Source organism: Symphalangus syndactylus, chromosome 18, assembly GCF_028878055.3.
Source record: "Symphalangus syndactylus isolate Jambi chromosome 18, NHGRI_mSymSyn1-v2.1_pri, whole genome shotgun sequence".
NCBI classification, from domain to species: Eukaryota; Metazoa; Chordata; class Mammalia; order Primates; family Hylobatidae; genus Symphalangus; species Symphalangus syndactylus.
Window position 1 is genome coordinate 30,672,230 of NC_072440.2, and position 20,043 is coordinate 30,692,272.

At 42.5% G+C, this 20,043-nt stretch overlaps 1 pseudogene; it reads left to right on the forward strand.

The window, feature by feature from the left end:
• The first annotated feature begins 3,049 nt into the window (after positions 1-3,049).
• On the forward strand, positions 3,050-5,078 carry LOC134733621 (small ubiquitin-related modifier 2-like; annotated as a pseudogene).
• The last annotated feature ends 14,965 nt before the right edge of the window (positions 5,079-20,043 follow it).

Genomic DNA, 20,043 nt, shown 5'->3' on the forward strand with positions numbered 1-20,043 from the left:
TAACTTACCATATCTGCCTTATTATTCTTTTTCTCTCTGTATAGATACAGATTATTTCTTTTTCCAGAACCATGTAAGTTACAGACATGACGCCAATCACCCCTAAATACTTTAGTGTCTCTTTCATAAAAATAAGGCTACTCTTCTATGTAATCACAGAATGCCCATGAAAATCGGGAAATTAACATTGATACCATAGCACCTTCTTTTTTTTTTTGAGATGGAGTTTCACTCCTGTTGCCCAGGCTGGAGTGCAATGGCACGATCTCAGCTCACTGCAATCCCCTTCTCCCAGGTTCAAGCAATTCTCCTGCCTCAGCCTCCCAAGTAGCTGGGATTACAGGTGTCTGCCACCATGCCTGGCTAGTTTTTTGTATTTTTAGTAGAGGCTGGGTTTCACCATGTTGGCCAGGCTGGTCTCAAACTCCTGACCTCAGGTGATCCACCTGCCTCGGCCTCCCAAAGTGCTGGGATTATAGGCGTGAGCCACCATGACCGGCCACAATAGCACCTTCTAATCCACAAACTTCATTCAAATTTTACTGATTTTTCCCAATAAAGTTATTTATAGATCCAGGATCCAATATAGGATCACGTGTTGCATTTAATTGCTGTGTCTCATTTGTTTCCATCTGCCACAGTTCCTAGTCTCTTCTTTCTTTCATGACCTGGAATTTTGAAGAGGACAGGTCGATTATTTTGTAGAATGTCCATCAGATTGTGTTTGATGTTTCCTCATGATTGGATTTAGGATAATCATTTTGGCAGAAATACTGCAGAAGTGATGTCGTGTTCTTTTTTTTTTTTTTGAGACAGAGTCCCGCACTGTTGCCCAGGCTAGAGTGCAGTGGCGCGATCTCAGCTCACTGCAACCTCCGTCTCCTGGGTTCAAGCGATTCTCCCGTCTCAGCCTCCCGGGTAGATGGGATTACAGGCTTGTGCCACCATGCTCAGCTAATTTTTGTATTTTTAGTACAGACGAGGTTTCACCACGTTGGCCAGGCTGGTCTCTAACTCCTGACCTCAAGTGATCCACCTGCCTCAGCCTCCCAAAGTGCTGGGATTACAGGCGTGAGCCACCAAGCCCAGCCAGCTGTGTTCTTCTTAATGCATCATCTCAGAAAGCATATGATGTTGATTTGTCTCATCACTGGTGAAATTAACTGTCATCATTTGGTACGATGATGTCTGCCAGATTTTGCAATGTAAAGTTACTAAGTATTTTTGTCTTGAGATACTTTGAGACTATGTGAAAATATTGTTACTGATAACGCATTTATTTTATTTATTTTTTGTTTTTTTGAGACGGAGTTTCACTCTTGTTGCCCAGGCTGGAGTGCACTGGCGAATCTTGGCTCACTGCAACCTCTGTCTCCTGGGTTCAAGCGATTCTCCTGCCTCAGCCTCCCGAGTAGCTGGGATTACAGGCACGTGCCACCATGCCCGGCTAATTTTGTCTTTTTCGTAGGGGTTTCTCCATGTTTGTCAGGCTGGTCTTGAACTCCCGACCTCAGGTGATCTGCCCGCCTTGGCCTCCCAGAGTGCTGGGTTTACAGGCATGAGCCACTGTGGCCGGCCTATTTATTTATTTTTTGAGACAGGGTCTTGCTGTGTCACCCAGGCTGGAATTCAGTGGTGAGATCATAGCTCACTACAGCTTCGAACTCCTGGGCTCAAGTGATTCTCTTGCCTCAGTCTCCCAAGTAGCTGGGACTACAGGTGCCAGCCACCACACCACACTCAGCTAATTATTTAAGTTAATTGTTTTTTTAGAGATGGGGGTCTCAAAGTTGCCCTGACTTTACCTATTTATATAAGTACCATTTTATTTGTTCTTTCACCAAAATGATTATTACTGTAAAGGTTATCAAATGATAATCACTGGCTGGGCATGGTAGCTCACACCTGTAATCCCAGCACTTTGGGAGGCTGAGGAGGGCAGATCACTTGAGCTCAGGAGTTTGAGACCGGCCTGGGCAATATGGCAAAACCCTGTCTCTACAAAAAATACAAAAATTAGCCGGGCGCAGTGGTATGTGCTTGCAGTCCCAGCTACTTGGGAGGCTGAGGTGGGAGGATTGCTTAAGCCCAGGAGTTGGAGGTTGCAGCGAACTATGATCTCGCCACTGCACTCCAGTTTGGGTGACAGAGTGAGACCCTGCCTCAAAAAAAAAAAAAAAACAGATAATCATTCCTTCTGTTATTTCTTCCACATTTATTAGTTGAACTTCTATTGTAAGGGAAAGCTTTCCCATCCCTCTGCTCTCATTTATTTGTCTATTAATTTTTTGACTTTAAAAAATTTATTTATTTTATTATATTTTTTGAGATGGAGTCTCCCTCTGTCATCCAGGAAAAAAATATATTTTGTTTGTAATTTCTATTTTATGTTGTCAATACTTCTGAGGAATATTTATCTATTAATTTATATTAGTATGGGCTCATAGGTTCCTATTTAATGGGTTATAAGAAATTGCTATAATTATGTCATTATTTTGACGCTCAAATTATCCCAGAGTTAGCCAGTGGGAGCCCCTTGGCTGGCTCTTGTGTCATTTTGACACATCCCCATGATCCTTTGAGAATTACCATACTTTATGGTACAATATGTTCTAGGTGTATTATATGCTTTCTCTGCTTTAGCCCCGAAGTCAGCCATTTCTTCAAGGAGTTCTGGTTCCTTTTGAGGAGAATAGTATTTAAAACCAAAGTCTTAGTGTCTGGTACGCTCATTGCTGCTGGTGTACTCATTGCATCTATGTGTGTGTGTACATGTGTTCATGCACATGTACATATACATATATTTATACATATACAGTCGTCCTTTGGTACCTGTTGGCAGGAGGATTGGTCCCAGGACCTCCCATGCATACCAAAATCCATGGATGCTTAAATCGGTGATATAAAGTGGTATAGTATTTACATATAACCTATGCACACCCTCCCTCACACTTTAATTCATCTCTGGATGACGTAGAATACCTAATACAATGTAAATGCTCTGTAAATAGTTGTTATACTGTATTGTCTAGGGAATAATGACAAGAAAAAAAGTGTGCATGTTCAGTACAGAGGCAATTTTTTTCCAAACCTTTTTCATCCATGGTTGGTTGAATCCACAGATGTGGAACCCACAGATACAGAGGGCTGACTATGTGTGTATATCTTGAAGATTAGGATTTCAGCAAATAAACTTCAGGGGAACATAAACATTCAAACCATACCAACCATAAAACTGTTAGAAGAAAACATAGGTATAAATATTTGTGGCCTTAGATTAGGCAATGATTTCTTAGATATAACATCAAAAGTACAAGCAACAAGAGAAAAAGTAGGTAAATTAGACTTCATCAAAATTTAAATCTTATGCTTCAAAGGATACCACTAAGAAAATGAAAAGATGCAGACACAAAGAGGGGAACAACAGACACTGGGGCCTACTTAAGGATGGAGGGTGGAATGAGGGAGAGGATAAGAAAAAATGTCTATTGGGTATTAGACCTAGTACCTGGATGATGAAATAATCTGTACATCAAACTCCCATGACATGAGTTTACCTATATAAAAAACCTGCACATGTACCCCTGAACCTAAAATAAAAATGAAAAAGACGAACAAAAATATAACTAGAAAATATCCACTATTGAGACAAAATTATACAAAACCTAAATAAGGCTAGGCATGGTGGCTTACGCCTATAATTCCATCACTTTGGGAGGCTGAGGCAGGCAGATTGCTTGAGGCCAGCAGTTTGAGACCAGCCTGGGCAACATGATGAAAACCCATTTACGAAAAATACAAAAATTAGCTCTGCATGGTGGCATACACCTGTAGTCCCAACTACTCAAAAGGCTGAAGCAGAAGGATTGCCTTTGCCTGGGAGGTGGAGGTTGCAGTGAGTTGAGATCACGCCACTGCACTCTAGCCTGGGTGACAGAGCAAGACCCTGTCTCAAAAACAAACAAACTAATAAAAAAAAAAAACCCACACACAAAAAACCAAAAAATGAAACTTCAAAACCAACCCTAAATAAACGGAAGGATATGCCATCTTCATGGATTGGAAAGCACAATTATAAAGATGACAAAGCCCCTGAATTGACATATGGATTCAATGAAAGCTAAGGTAAAATCCCCGCAGTTTTGTATGAGAATATGTGTTTGGTGAATGTTGATAAGCTGACTCTAAAATGCATATGGAGCCCTCGTCCACCACCGCTGCTTCCTTCTTCTGCTGCTCCTGGGGCTGCTTGTGTGCCCGTCTGGTGTGGACTTGGTGCCTCTTTTGTGAAGCAGCAGCTGAGGAGACTGGTGCTTGCTATGGCCGGTGAAAAGCCCAAGGAAGGAGTCAAGAATGAGAACAAGGAACATATTAATTTGAAGGTGTTGGGGCAGGATGGTTCTATGGTGCAGTTTAAGATTAAGAGGCATACACCATTTAGTAAACTAATGAAAGCCTATTGGGAATGACAAGGATTGTCAATGAAGCAGATTAGATTCCGATTTGACGGGCAACCAATCAATGAAGTAGACACACCTGCACAGTTGGAAATGGGGGATGAAGATACAATTGATGCATTCCAACAGCAGATGGGAGGTGTGTACTGAAAAAGGAAACTGCTTCTTTACTCCAGAACGCTGTTCTTTGTTTATTTATTTTTGAGACAGACTCTTGCTCTGTTGCCCAGGCTGGAGTGCAATGGTGCGATCTCGGCTCACCGCAAACTCTGCCTCCCGGGTTCAAGTGATTCTTCTGTCTCAGCCTCCAGAGTAGTTGGAATTACAGGTGCCCACCACCATGCCCGGCTAATTTTTGTATTTTGAGTAGAGATGGGGTTTCACCATGTTGGTCAGGCTGGTATCGAACTCCTGACATCAGGTGATCCTCCTGCCTTGGCCTCCTAAAGTGCTGGGATCACAGGCGTGAGCCACCGCGCCCGGCCAGAACTCTGTTCTTTAAAGATCAAGATTACATTCTCAATTAGAAAACTGCAATTTGTTTCCACCACCCACCACATCCTGACTACTACAGTACAGTTTTCTCTGTTCTTTCATTTCCCCCTTCCCTGTTCCTTTATCGTACATAAAGTAACTGGTATACATGCACAAGCATATCGCTTTTTTTTTTTTTTTTTTGAGACTGAGTCTCGCTCTGTCACCCAGGCTGGAGTGCAGTGGCGCGATCTCGGCTCACTGCAAACTCCGCCTCCCGGGCTTATGCCATTCTCCTGCCTCAGCCTCCCTTGTAGCTGGGACTACAGGCGCCTGCCACCACGCCAGGCTAATTTTTTGTATTTTTAGTAGAGACGGGGTTTCACCGTGTTAGCCAGGATGGTCTCGATCTCCTGACCTCGTAATCTGCCCGCCTCGGCCTCCCAAAGTGTTGGGATTACAGGGATGAGCCACCGTGCCCAGCGAATATCGCATTTTTTAAAACTAAACAGCCAATGGTATGTTTTGATTGACATCAAGTTGAGATGGGATGGGAAAAATACTCATTCTGTGAAAATATCCCCTTTCTCCATTAGTGGCATGCTCATTCAGCTCTTATCTTTATATTCCAGTAAGTTATTTTCCTCTCACTATTTTAAGAAAAAAACAACATAAAAATCCTTTCGCCGGGCTCAGTGACTCATGCCTGTAATCTCAGCACTTTGGGAGGCTGAGGCGGGCAGATTACGAGGTGAAGAGATCGAGACCATCCTGGCCAACATGCTGAAACCCCGTCTTTACTAAAAATACAAAAATTAGCTGGGCATGGTGGTGGGCGCCTGTAATCCCAGCTACTTGGGAGGCTGATGCAGGAAAATTGCTTGAACCTGGAAGGTGGAAGTTGCAATGAGCTGAGATTGAGCCATTGCACTCCAGCCTGGGCAAAAAGAATGAAACTCCATTTCAAAAAAAAAAAAAAGTACATAAAATAAAAATAAAATAAAATAACTAAAAAGCTATAATTGAAATGTTTGTAACATACAGAAATGATAAATGTTCAAGCTGATGGATACTCCAGTTACTTTAATGTGATTATTACTCATTGTATGCCTGTATCAAAATATCTTATGCACCCCATAAAAATATATACCTATTATGTACTTATAACAATTAACAACTTTTTTTTTTTTTTTTGAGACAGTCTTGCTCAGTCGCCCAGGCTGGAGTGCAATGGCACAATCTTGGCTCACTGCAATCTCCACTTCCTGGGTTCAAGTGATTCTCCCACCTCAGCCTCCCGAGTAGCTGGGATTACAGGCACCTGCCATCATGCCCAGCTAATTTTTGTATTTTTGTGGAGATGGGGTTTCGCCACTTTGGCCAGGCTGGTCTGAAACTCCTGACCTCAGGTGATCCGCCTGCCTTGGCCTCCCAGAGTGCTGGGATTACAGGCGTGAGCCACTGCACTCGGCCTCCTTAGACTAATTCCAGCTGTGGGGTTCTTGCCTGGACCGTGTTCAGGTATAGCTTCTACACTGTTTTCTTCTTTTTCCTTTTTCCCTTCCTTTCCTTTTCCTTTTCCCTTTCCTTCCCTTCCTTTCCTTTTCCTTTTCCCTTTCCTTCCTTTCCCTTCCCTTCCCTTCCCTTCCCTTCCCTTCCCTTCCCTTCCCTTCCCTTCCCTTTCCTTTCCTTTCTTCTTTTTTTTTGAGACAGTCTTGCTCTACTGTCCAGGCTTGAGTGCAATGCTGAGATCTTGGTTCACTGCAACTTCTGCCTCCCAGGTTCAAGTGATTCTCCTGCCTCAGCCTCCTGAATAGCTGGGATTACAGGCACCTGCCACCACACCCAGCTAATTTTTGTATTTTTAGTAGAGACAGGGTTTTGCCATGTTGGCCAGGGTGGTCTGGAACTCCTGACTTCAGGTAATTGGCCTGCCTTGGTCTCCCAAAGTGCTGGGGTTACAGGTGTGGGCCGTCATGCCCGGACAGGTCTTATTTATTTTCTGATCCATCGCTTGTTGCTGCTTACCGTAATCTTTTTTTTTTTTTTTTTTGAGATGGAGTCTCACTCTGTCACCCAGGCTGGAGTGCAATGGCACGATCTCGGCTCACTGCAGCCTCTGCCTCCTGGGTTCAAGTGATTCTCCTGCCTCAGCCTCCTGAGTAGCTGGGATTACAGGTGCCCGCCATCACATCTGGCTAATTTTTGTATTTTTACTAGAGACGGGGTTTCACCATGTTGGTGAGGCTGGTCTCGAACTCCTGACCTTGTGATCCGCCCGCCTCAGCCTCCCAAAGTGCTGGGATTACAGGCGTGAACCACCGTGCCAAGCGCTGCTTACCATAATCTTTAACCTTAACTTATTCACCATGGTTGGGTGGTTTTCCAGTGAGAATTGGATATGGAAGAACTCTGAAAGGTCAAACTCTCAGAAAGTCAGAAAGGTCAAGTCTTGCTCAAGAAGAGTTGTCTGAGTGTTGTTTAAGTCTGGATCGTGGTGCTGACATCTTTTGCTAGAATCACTGTGACAGGCCAGAATTTCATCATGACATCCCCCTTTTCAGCGACATGAGGTGACTATCTTATTGCCAGTACATAAAGTTCCAACCTCTCTCCTCAACTGGGTTCTATCCTTCCCTCCCTATCCAACCTCATCACTATCTTTCCTGCCTAAACTGCACTAGGGCTTGAAGGCACTTCAAGGAATGGAATAATTCAACGGTCCCTTGTTGGGGAAGGGGTTGTACATTAGATTGAAAGTGTTTTAAAGCATGATTCAGTATGCATTTTAATGTATAAATATTTTAAAACTTCACTAATAGTGAAAGAAATGCAAATCAAAACAGAAAATAGCTGTGGTGGACACAGAGATGTGTGTCATGGATCCCACTTCCAGGGGGAGCTTGTCTGGTTGTTAGCTCACAGCCCCCAACTCTCAGCTTCTTCAGGGCTTGCCTCAGCTTCCTGGGGTAGCCCACAACCAATGACTGATTGAAGCTGTGTTACAAGGCCTGGTTATTTTGTCTTAATGCACAGCAATTCTGTTCCATCATACATACTCCATAGCACATCCTGTGGCTGAGACTTCACCAGGCCTGCATTGGTGTTCCACTTTTCCATCTGCCCAATCCTGCTTCCTTCTCCCTTCCTTCTATGGGTGTTGATTTTGAATAAATATATTGCATGCAGATCCCAAATCATTGTGCTCCTGGAGAACCCAACCTGTGTAAGGTATTTTTTCTAAGAAATTTCAAACTAACACATTAAAAAATTCACAAATCTGGCTGGGCACAGTTGCTCACACCTGTAAATCCCAACACTTTGGGAGGCCAAGGCAGGATGATCACTGATGCGAAGAGTTCAAGATCAGCCTGGGCAACAGAGTGAGATCCCTGTCTCTACAAAAAATAAAAAAAGTTAGCCAGGTATGGCGGCACCTAACTGTAGTCCAAGCTACTTGGGAAGCTGAGGTGGGAGGATCACCTGAGCCCGGGAGTTCGAGGTTGCAGTGAGCCATTATTGCACCACTGCACTCCAGACTGGGTGACAGAATGAGACCCTGTCTCAAAAAGAAAAACAAAAATTAAAATGCGTAAAAAAATATGTAGCAGTGTGAGTGGGGCTTCTGGGTTAAAAATATATATAATGGAGCCATTAATGGGTAGATGAACCAATGTGACAAAACAAGTATAATACTATGTTAATAGAATCTAGGTCATGGGTATGTGGATGGATGTTTATTGTAATTCATTCTTTTTTTTTTTTTCCCCGAGATGGAGTCTTGCTCTGTCGCCCAGGCTAGAGTGCAGTGGCGCCATCTTGGCTCACTGCAACCTCCACCTCCAGGATTCAAGCGATTCTCGTGCCTCAGCCTCCCAAGTAGCTGGGATTACAGGTGCACGCCACCATGCCTAGCTAATTTTTTTTTTTTTTCTATTTTTAGTAGAGACAGGGTGCCACCATGTTGGCCAGGCTGGTCTCAAACTCCTGACCTCATGATCCACCCTCCTTGGCCTCCCAAAGTGCTAGGATTACAGGCATGAGCCACCGCACCTGGCCCCATTGTAATTCACTCTAAAGTTCTTTGAACTTTGCTGTATGTTTGAAAATACATACAGTGGAGTGCAGTGGTGCAATCATGGCTCACTGCAAATCTAATGTAGAAGAAGATACACTGGAATGTTGACAATTATAATCTTTGGGTAAAGTGCTTATGGGTTTTTTTTGTTCAAACTTTTAAACATTTTCATATTTTTCTGAATCTTATGTCACTCAGCCAATATTATTTTTACAATTTGACAAGTAACTCTCTAAAATTATTCATAATGGTTTTATTCATAACAAAGTAAAAACTACAAATCACCCTATAAACGCAGCAAGTGCGGAGCTGGCAGGGGCTGTAGATTTCTTTTAATCTTGGTACCTCAGTTAACACAGGAGAAGACTGAGGACAGGTGAGATAGAGAACCTGCCCAGCAAGGATCAGACAGAGAGTAACCAGCAGAGACTGAGATGTGGAGGACCGGAATCCCAAACACTTGGCCTCTATTATAGGGCTTTTCCGCCTGCCTCTGCTATAGTGAACATCTACTGTAGAGGCATAGTTAAGTTGATTTTGGCGTAGTGATATTGGTGTATAACTATGCAGTCATTTAAAGGGATAAATATGAAGACAATGAATAAACATAGAACAGTAAAATAATGACAGATTTTTTAAAAAGTAGGATATCATGGTAATAATGCTGACTACAACCGTATTTTTTTTTTTTTTTTTTTTTTTTTTGAGACGGAGTCTCGCTCTGTCGCCCAGGCTGGAGTGCAGTGGCGCAATCTCGGCTCACTGCAAGCTCCGCTTCCCGGGTTCACTCCATTCTCCTGCCTCAGCCTCTCCGAGTAGCTGGGACTTCAGGCGCCCGCCACCACGCCCGGCTAACTTTTTTTTTGTATTTTTAGTAGAGTCGGGGTTTCACCGTGGTCTCGATCTCCTGACCTCGTGATCCGCCCGCCTCAGCCTCCCAAAGTGCTGGGATTACAAGCGTGAGCCACCGCGCCCGGCCTCTACAACCATATTTTAAAAATATTTCTGTAGGCCGGGCACGGTGCCTCATGCCTGTAATCCCAGCACTTTGGGAGGCTGAGGCGGGTTGATTACCTGAGGTCAGGAGTTTAAGACTAGCCTGGCCAACATGGTGAAACACTGTCTCTAAAAAAAATACGAAAACTAGCCAGACATGGTGGCATGAGCCTGTAATCCCACCTATTTGGGAGGCTGAGGCAGGAAAGTTGCTTGAACCCAGGAGGCAGAGGTTGCAGTGAGCCAAGATCACGCTACTGCACTCCAACCTGGGTCACAGAGCAAGACTCTGTCTCAAAATAAATAAATAAATAAATAAATTTCTGTAGACACACTTATTTCAGTATTTATACCATTATGCTCCACTTTGAAGTCTATTGATTATATATGTATTTTCAACATTTTGTTATAAAAATTTCCAAACATACAGCAAAGTAAAAAGAATTTTACAATTTTTATAATGAATTATAATGAACATCCATCCACATACCCATGACACAGATTCTATTAACATAAGATCATGCTTGTTTGGTCATGTCTGTTCTCCTACTCCTTAATTGTTCCATCATGTATATTTTTAACCCACAAGCCCCACTCACACCACTCTGTTGTATTTTTTGATGCATTTCAAAGGTAATTGTAGATATCAATACACTTTCCCTAAATACTTCAGCATGTATACTACTAAGTGAAGTTTAATATTTGTAGATTTTTCTTTCGATATAAAATTTATGTAAAATGAAATACACTATCTTATGTGTACATTTATCAAGTTTTGACAAATACATATATATTTGTAACCAAACTCCCAGAAAGACATGGGACATTATCATCAACTCAAAAATGTTCCTTCATGTCTCTTCTCAGTCAATCTCCACCCGCACTGTCCTTGTGCGTTCAGGCTGCTATAACAAAATATCACAAACTAGAGGTTTATAAACAACAGAAATTTGTCTCTTATAGTTCAGGAGGCTGGGAAGTCCAAGATCAAGGCTCTGGCAGATTCAGTGACTGGTGAGGGCCTGTTTCCTAGTTCTCAGATGGCACTTCTTGTTGCATCCTCACATGGTGGAATGGGCAAGGCAGCTCTCTTGGGTCTCTCTTTTTTTTGAGACAGGGTCTCACTTTGTCACCCAGGCTGGAGTGCAGTGGCATGATCTCAGCTCACTGTAGCCTTGACCTCCCAGGTTCAAGCTATCCTCCTGCCCTAGTCCTCAAGTAGCTGGGACTATAGGAGCACACCACCACACCTGGCTAATTTTTGTACTTTTTTGTAGAGATGGGGTTTCGTCATGTTGCCCGGGCTGGTCTCAAACTCCTGAGCTCAAGTGATCCATGTCTCCCAAAGTTTTAGGATTACGGGCGTGAGCCACAATGCCAGGCTGGGTCTGTTTTCTAACAGCCCAAATCCTATTGATGAGGGCTCCTCCTTCCTGTCCTAATCACCTTCCGAAGACCCCATCTCTTAATACTATTGCATTGGTGATTAGGTTTCAACATATGAATTTTGAGGGAACACACACATTCAGGCGATAGCACTCACCCAAAACAAGAAACGACTGTTTTCATTTTTTCTTCTACCACAGAGTAGATTTGACTGTCCTAGAACTTCATATAAATGGAATCTTATAATGTGTTCTCTTTTGAGTAAGACTTATTTCACTCAACATAATGTTCTTGGGATGTATCAATGTTGCTGCTGTATGCTGCTATATCAATAGTTTACTATTTTTTGTTGATGTGTATTTTGTTACTTTTTCTTCACTGTCTAAGTGTAACACAGTTTATTAATTCCCTTATTGATGAATACAGTTTAGGGGAAAGACAGGCTTTTTTTTTTTTTTTTTAAATAAACAAGGTCTCTTCCAAGATTATTCATAATTTACAGAAGGAAAAAAAAAGAAAGAAATGAGGTCACTCTCTGTCATCCAGGCGGGAGTGCAGTAGCATAATCATAGCTCACTACGACCTTGAACTCCTGGGCTCAAGCAATCCTCCTGCCTCAGCCACTTGAATAGCTAGGACTACAGGTGCGCACCACCACATCCAGCTAATTAAACTTTTTTTTTTTTGTAGTGACAGAGTCTTGCTATGTTGCCCAGGCTGATCTTAAACACCTGGCCTCCAGGGATCCTCCTGCCTCAGGTCTCCAAGTAGCTGGGGTTACAGGCAGGATCCACCACATTTGGCTAGACAGTATTTTTTTTCCTTTGTTAAATATCTAGGAGTAGAATTGTGACATCACAAGGTAGGTGTCTGTTTAGCTTTATAAGAACATGTCAGGCCTTTTCCCAAAATAGTCGTATCATTTTACAAGCCTACCAACAATGTCTGAGAGTTCTGATTTTCTATATCTGCATCACAGCTGGTGCTAGCAATCTTTTTAATTGTAAGCCATTCTGATAGGTGGATAGTGGTATCTCATTTACTTTGCATTTCCCTGATGACTAATAGAAATGGCCAATAAGCACATGAAAACGTGCTCACCTTTTTATGTCTTCTTTTGAGAAATGTCTGTTTGAGTATTTCATCTAACTTTTGATTAGGTGGTTTGTCTTTTTATTACTAACTTGTAGGAAAACTTTATATTCTGCCTATACCATTCTTTATCAACAAACGTTTTGCAAATTTCTTTCCAGCAAAGAAGACAAAACTTTTTTTCTACCTCCAGTTCCCATACTAACACCTAGATATGTTATAAATTATTTCAATAAACTTTAAAAAATAGCTGAGTTTAAATTGGAGAATCGTAAGATCTCAGTTCTGATACATTGCTTAATTACTAATCCTAAGCAACTTTCTCCCCCTATATAATAATTTCCTTCATGTCAGAGTCAATATCTTAGCTATGTTTTTTCTTTCCTCATGGTAACTGGTAAGGTATTTTAAAGTCAGTAAATACTGAGTGAGTATGATTTCTGTGTTGAAATCTAGTAGCATTTTTGTTACTTGAAGAACAGGAATGGAGTCTTGAACTTAGTCACAGCTTCAGTGTAGACTATGACATCAGCTCTGTCATGCTGACATCCTGTGATTTGCTTGCTGTTGAGTGGTCTTCATTTAGGAAAGAGAGACAGGTGTCATATGTCCAGAGATAATTATTTCAGAGGCAACCTCTCCCTTCTCTGAACTTTTAAACAATTACTCTCTTGGGGCACCCTCAAACATTGCTGGAGTGGAATCCGTGTTTACTCTGGTTTCTTCCTATGCTGTAAGCACTTTGAGGGCAAGGATATATCCCATTTGCACCTCAATTGCCCCCAAACTCACCATCAGGCTCCCTTGCACATAGTGGAAGCAATAAACACTTGTTGAACAAATACATAAAGTGAAAAAAAAAATCCACACACAAAAAACACCTCAAACCAAAAAGCATAATATACCAAGCTGGCAACAACAACAACAAAAATTAGCTAACAGAATTTTTTTTTTTTTTTTTTAAGATGGAGTTTCATTCTTGTTGCCGAGGCTGGAGTGCAGTGGCGCGATCTAAGCTCACTGCAACCTCTGCCTTCCAGGTCAGGCAATTCTCCTGCCTCAGCCTCCTGAGTAGCTGGGATTACAGGCACCTGCCACCATGCCCAGATAATTTTTTGTATTTTTAGTAGAGACGGGGTTTCACCATGTTGGCCAGGCTGGTCTTGAACTCCTGACCTCAGGTGATACGCCTGCCTAGGCCTCCCAAAGTGCTGGGATTACCGGTGTGAGCCACTGCACCCGGCCTCATTGTCTATTTTTAAGGACAATCAATGATGGCATAAGTAGCTTGAGCCTAAAATACTTGTATGCTCATTCTCCTAGTGAAGCTGACATAGGTTGTGTCACCCAGTCTCAGTCATCGAGTAGGATGTAGGACCTATGTCATCCATCAGTCCATTTAACATTGATTCACATCAAGTGTCTGTGTGGCCCTGTGATACGCACTGCCTGCAGAGAAGGGAGACAAGAAATTTTTGAAACCACTAGAGGACGATATAATACAACACAATCCACCCTGAATTTAGGCAGGGCAAATGCCAAAATTCAGAGACGGGAAGGGTGGGCAATGAAACCTGAATGACTTAGGGATGGAAGCAGGTTTTTAGCCTTTACTAAAAACTCAGTATACATTTGGCTTATTTCCTGCCTCTAGCAGATCTGCTGAATACCTCTTCTTTTCAGAAATGCTGGCTTTACTTCTTTGCATGAATCTGGATTTTGAGAGCACCGAGGCTAGCTTATTTTCAACATAATATACGTTGGTTTGCTCTGTGTTAAACATTCTGAGTAGTTCATAACTAATTCTTTTAACTGAATTATTTTTTGAATGTGCTTTTCTTACTTATGCACCCCTCACACTTCTGTTTTTATCACAACATGATTTGAGTGGAAACTTTTGAGAATTTCTGTAGTTATCTTTTGATGTGTCTTTCTATTTAAAAGGGAACCAAAACATTTATCTTAATTTTTACAAGTCATTAAAATTTATCTAGCTAAGTCCTCAGTGATTACAAGTTAAAATGGCTGAGTTTTATATCTCCAATGCTTAGCACAATGAAAGCTTGGCATGTAGTAGGTGCTCAGTGAAAGCCTGGTGGCCCTCTCATAGTAAAAGACAGAATAGGGAAAATGTCAGACAACAGCTTGCCTGTCCACAGGCCATATTAAAATGTTTATGTCCAGAGCCTTTTGTTGAGGGAAATGGACACTTCTACAGCCTCTTGCATTTGTTGATTGTATCTCTGGAGAGCCCAGATCTGCTTCCATTACCAATTCCTGCCTCTTGTCCTTTACTGATCACCAGTGCAAATTCTTGACAGAGAAAACCTGATTGAATTAGCAAGTAACTATAGGCTTCCTCACAGGCCTCCAGCCCAGTGGTTTTCAAATGTGAGCATGGAATCCCCTGGAAGGCTTAGTATCCTTATCCATAGGTGGCCACATCCACAACCACATCACACATTCCCCAGCCTACAGCTGATGGACATCTTACCCGAGGACCATTCACCTACGGGCTAGAGCAGTGGTTTTCAAAGTGTGGTCTCAAGATCAGAAACATCAGCATCACCTGGAAATGCATAGCAATATGGGTGATCGGACTCTGCTGGAGATCTGCTGAATTAGAACTTCTGAGGGTAGTGCATAGCAATCTGTGTGTTTTTTCTTTCTTTCTTTCTTATTTATTTATTTATTTTTTGAGACAGAGAAGCACTCTGTCATCCAGGCTGGGGTGCTGCCATGGTGCAATCTCGGCCCACTGCAACCTCTGCCTCCCAGGTTCAAGTGATTCTCCTGAGCAGCCTCCCAGGTAGCTGGGATTATAGGTTCGCACCACCATGTCTGGCTAATTTTTGTGTTTTTAGTAAAGATGGGATTTCACCATCTTGGCCAGGCTGGTCTCGAACTCCTGACCTCAAGTCATCTGCCTGCCTTGGCCTCCCGAAGTGCTGGAATTACAGGTGTGAGCCACCACTCCCGGTGGCAATCTGTGTTTTCAGAAGCCTTCCAGGTGATTCCATGCTCGCATTTGAGAACCACTGGGCTGGAGGCCTATGAGGAAGCCTATAGTTACTTGCTAACTCAATCAGGTTTTCTCTCTCAAGAATTTGTACTGGTGATCAATAAAGGACAAGAGGCAGACAACTGGTAATGGAAGCAGATCTGGGCTCTCCAGAGATGCAGTACACAAATGCGAGAGGCTGTAAAAGCCATGGACTAGCAGAAGTTATGTTAGTTGTAAGGCAGAGAAAAGATACTCAAAGTTGATATCAAAGAGGTTGGTAGCAGCGGAGCTGGAGGAGCAGAGAAAGAAAGTTGCTGAGTCACCATGATGGTGGTGGGTCAATGAACACAGCAGCTGAAGAGTCAGCATGATGACCTGGGTTTATTTGTTGCTACGGCAGCATTGCACCTTCCAGTTCTGGGAACTGCGTCCAGAACTGTGAGAGAATAGATTTCCATTGTTTCTCTGCAGCCTATGATATTTTGCTATGACAGCCTGAGCTAAGGCATGCTTTAGGTGATATAATCTCGTAGAAGCCTAGTCAGGTTTTTTTTTTTTTTTTTTTTTTTTTGTGGTTGTTATTTGTTTTAAATCTCACTGAAAATTTTCTTGAAGCAAGTATAGGCGCAAGTTGATTATTATTATTTTGCTTTGGAAACCAAAAACTTGTAGGCTTTTTTTTTTGAGATTGAGTTTCACTCTTGTCTCCCAGGCTGGAATGCAGTGTGGCATGATCTTGGCTCACTGAAACCTCTGTCTCCCGGGTCAAGCAACCGTTGTCTCCTGGGTTCAAGTGATTCTCCTGCCTTAGGCCTCCCTGGGATTGCAGGCATGAGCCACTAGGCCCGACTAATTTTGTATTTTTAGTAGAGACGGGGTTTTACCATGTTGGCCAGGCTAGTCTCAAACTCCTGACCTCAAGTGATCTGCTCACCTCGGCCTCCCAAAGTGCTGGGGATTACATGCGTGAGCCACTGTGCTTGTGTGCTCTCTTGAGCAGCTCTTTCATCAGCTTTAGAAAGCTTCTCCTTTGTCCTGGTGGGAGGCAAACCACATCTACGTTTAAGATGCTTGAGTTACAGAGACACTGGTGTGCCTCATCCTTAGGGTTGAAACTGCCTTTGCAAAATTATGACAGACAGTGAAAGAGATCTAACTGGCTCTATCTTGGTTCTAACCTTTAAGCTGTCATTTCTCCCTCCTGGGCATAGGCTGAACTAACTTTGGGAGGAACTTATAGTTTAAAACAAAGACAATAATAGCCCTTTCCCAAAACAAACCTCTTTCTTGTGTGGGGACTAGACTGCCTCTGTAGGACTAAGAAATTAGCCACAAGATTAGAAATTATGGTTTTGGAATCATGCAGCTGGAGGCTACAAGATTCTGATCCTCCCTAAACTGATCCTGAGATCAGTGCTTGAGACATTTTGCAGATCCTGCACTTGATGGATCAGCTGGAACCACCGAGATCGATAAACTGGCTCATCTGATCTTGTGGCCCCCACCCAGGAATTGAGTCAGCGCAAGAGGACAGCTTCAGTTTCCTATGATTTCATCTCCTACCTAACCAATCAGCACTCCTGGCTCACTGGCTTCCCCCAACTCACTAAGTTGTGCTTAAAAACTCTGATACCCGGGCCGGGCGCGGTGGCTCACGCTTGTAATCCCAGCACTTTGGGAGGCCGAGGCGGGTGGATCACGAGGTCAGGAGATCGAGACCACGGTGAAACCCCGTCTCTACTAAAAATACAAAAAAAAAAAAAAATTAGCCGGGCGTGGTGGCGGGCGCCTGTAGTCCCAGCTACTCGGAGAGGCTGAGGCAGGAGAATGGCGTGAACCCGGGAGGCGGAGCTTGCAGTGAGCCGAGATTGCGCCCCTGCACTCCAGCCTGGGTGACAGAGCGAGACTCCGTCTCAAAAAAAAAAAAAAAAAAAAAAAAAAAAAAATAAATAAATAAATAAATAAATAAATAAAATGAAAACTCTGATACCCGAATGCTCAGGGCGACTGATTTGAGTAATAATAAAACTCTGGTGTCCTGCACAGCCGGCTGTGTGTGAATTACTCTTTCTCTACTGCAATTCCCCTGTCTTGATAAATTCGTTCTGTCTAGGCAGCGGGCAAGGTGAACCCATTGGGCAGTTCCAGGGTCTCCCAATACACAGCTTCATCACAACATAAATGAATGCGGCTTGAGTAGGGGCTTGTATGTAGAATTCGAACCCACAAAGTTGAAAATCTTTCCTTTTCAATAGGCTCTGCAATTTGCTTGATAGCAGATTACAAGGACAACTAAGAGCACTACTTCCAACCCAACCTTATAAGCTACTTAACAGACTAAATATGTTATGAACATAATAAATTTAAAATAAACATGAGAATCTGTATGACAAATGCATAATATTCCTTTGAAAGTTTTTTATTTTGTGATTTGGGGTGGGTGGGTGTTCACTTACACCAATGATGTTGGAAATGTGAGAACATTTTGAAACTATAGAAACCATGTAGTTGGCGGACTAATTAGCCAGGTGTAACTCTTCCTTCTGTGAGACAAACAACTAAGAGAGGTTTCCACAAGTGCTTATTAGCTGCTTTAAATATTTCTGTTCTTTCCAGAGAACAACAGAAAGATCAAGTCTAGAAAGTTGGAAAATATGAGTTCAGAAAATATGATGGAAAATATGAGTACAAATCAGATTAGTACAGAGGACATTTTAGAAAACTAAGCAAAACAACCAGAGTCAATCAGATATATAACTGAGCAAGGCTGCTAGGATGTGTATTTACACAAGGTGCAAAGATGCAATTACTATTGAAAATCTGGTCATGGAAAGAATGCTGGTTTTTTGTTGTTGTTGCTGTTGTTGTTTGGGGTTTTTACTGTTTTGTACTGTGAGTATGGGCCTTTTCCCCCTCACTCAACTCACTAACATTTCTTGTCAGTTAGACTAGACTCAAGTATTTAAAAAAGGCAGTCTTGGCCGGGTGCAATGGCTCACGTCTGTAATCCCAGCACTTTGGGAGGCTGAGGCAGGCAGATCACTTGAGGTCAGGAGTTTGAGACCAGCCTGGCCAACATGCAACATGGTGAAACCCCATCTTTACTAAAAATACAAAAATTAGCTACGAGTGGTGGCACGTGCCTGTAATTTCAGCTACTTGGGAGGCTGAGGGAGGAGAATTGCTTGAACCCGGAAGGCGGAGGTTGCAGTGAGCTGAGATCACGCCACTGCACTCCAGCCTGGGTGACAAGCGTGAAATCTCCGTTAAAAAAAAAAAAAAAAGCCAGTCTTGCTTTCTGGGTGGACTAATGGCATTTAGCCAAAATGAAAAAAAAAAAATCATTAAGTTGAAAAACCCCGCAGGACAGGTTATGCCAAGAGGGTGAATTGGACAGCTTTACAGATGCCTCATGTTAGGAAATTTTCCTGGATTTGAGTCTTGAATGTAGGAGCAGAGTTATCTGAATATATGGAGTTGATGGAGACATTCCTTGATGAGGAGCGGAAATTCCCCAGGGACCTTGTAAATCTGAAGCAGATAAAGGGAAATGAAGAAACCAAGTTTTACAACTTTGATGAGTGTCAAAATTTGTCAAGAAGAGCTAGATATTAAGTAATTAGCTTTTAGGAAGCAAAGTATATTGGACTTGGCTATGATATGAAGGAATTCATTTAATAAATCAAAACGAAAACAAAAACGAAAACAAAGAAGCGAAGCATGAATCTCCTAATCAGCAGAAAAGGGAGGACAGCCGGAGACAATCGTGTTCCTGATCGATACTGATCTAAACTTGTGCTGGAACAGTAAGTTCTTTGTTTTGTCTTGTTTTTATTTATTATTATTTTTTAAATCAAGGGAGATAACGCTTGTAGAGCCCCACACACTCAGAGCCCTGAGATAAAGGGTTCACGCAATGAGGCAGGGCATCCGGGATGTGAAGGGGGAGTTGTTTCGCGTTTGACTTACTTTGCTGTCCGAGAACGACAAATACATTGAAGTGCCACAACTTAGGAATGAGACGGAAGGACAGAGAAGGATGACAAACTACATCACACAAAGGCTCATGCGCCACAAGAACTATGAAACCTAGGTGTTCTGAATCTCTGGGTTTAGATTTCCGATTAAAAAAAATCAAACATTCTAGCCGTTACTTGTTATTAGACACTCGGTAGAGCACAGGAGAATCAAGTAAGGGCAGCCGTTTGCTAAGTCTCATCTTATACCACAGCGCCACCTATTGGACGCTGATAAAAATACATCCGGAAGTACCTAAAACTTCTTGAAGTCCTGTCTGCACAATTTTATGAGTAACTATAAATTCTAGAATCATAGGATTTCAGAGTGATGGGGCTTTAAAAGTCACTGGAGTCAAGTTTGTGCCCAACATTTGAATCACTTTTATAACATATTTGATTAGTGTTTAATTCTGCTCAAACATCTTCAGTGTATGGAAACACATCCTCACTAAGCAGCTCATTCTATTAATATGAATACTTTCACACACTATTACTTTTCACTCAGTGCTTCACCACTCCTTTCTGCAGCACCTGGAC